Source organism: Elephantulus edwardii, unplaced genomic scaffold, assembly GCF_000299155.1.
Source record: "Elephantulus edwardii isolate Elephantulus edwardi_28Jun2011 unplaced genomic scaffold, EleEdw1.0 scaffold00041, whole genome shotgun sequence".
In the NCBI taxonomy this organism is placed as follows: domain Eukaryota; kingdom Metazoa; phylum Chordata; class Mammalia; order Macroscelidea; family Macroscelididae; genus Elephantulus; species Elephantulus edwardii.
Window position 1 is genome coordinate 18,797,928 of NW_006399791.1, and position 1,024 is coordinate 18,798,951.

The window sequence follows — 1,024 nt, forward strand, 5'->3', positions numbered from 1 at the left end:
AAGACACCATTGCTCTTCAGTACTTTGGAGAGGTCCCTAACAGCAGACTTTCCCATGGCATATTTTTTAAAAATATCTACACATCACAAAGTATATTAAGAACAAATGCACAAATTAGGCCCTGTATTATTTTTTTTATATTTTCATTAAGACCTCAAAGTTTTTTATGTGTAATATTTACACAAACCTACTCTGTAGTGTCAATTCTGCCTTGTGAAGACCCTTTGTCAAGTTTCTGAAGTCATAAATGGGAAGAAACTGCCCATTTTCTCTTGCCAAGTGACTGGTGGATTTGAACTGATAAGCTTTCAGTTAGTAGCACAGCACTTAACCTAGTATGCCATCAGGGCTCTTTCAATTTTTAGAGACTTTAAAAATAAACTTAACTATCCTGAAACTGTATGAACTTGGAGAAATGATGAAAGTTATACAAGTGTTCAGGTCTTTAGTTCGTAGGGTCGCTATGAGTCATCTACAACTCAATGACATTTAACAACAGCAATGAGAGAGCTCTGTTTTCCTAGTGGATAGAAAGTATGCTAACAAGCCAAAGGCGAGTAATTTTAATCTGCGGCCCTCAGGCCTGGTTTTAATTGTTTTTGGTCAAACATTCTTCTAAGTGGTATGGTCCTGGTGTGTCCACTTGCCATACAGAGGTAACTTGTGGTTGCTGTGATGCTGAAAACTGTGACACTAATGTGTCAAATGCAATAACGGTTACCCATGGTGGACAATGTTTCCTGGAGCTCTCTGATTAAAACAAGCTTGGAAACAGGAGTGGCATCCACTTCCGAAATAGCAGGTCCTTGGAGAAGAACATCATGTTTGAGAGGGTGGAGGGCAGGCGCAGGAGGGGAAGGCCCTCTGGGAGGTGGATTGATTCTGTGACTGGGACAATTGGGATGAGTGTGTTGGAGACAGTAAGATTGGCACAGGACAGAGCAGAGTTTAGAGCTGTTGTACATAGGATCGCTATGAGTCGCAAGCAACTCACCAGCACATAACAACAACAACAACAACAACA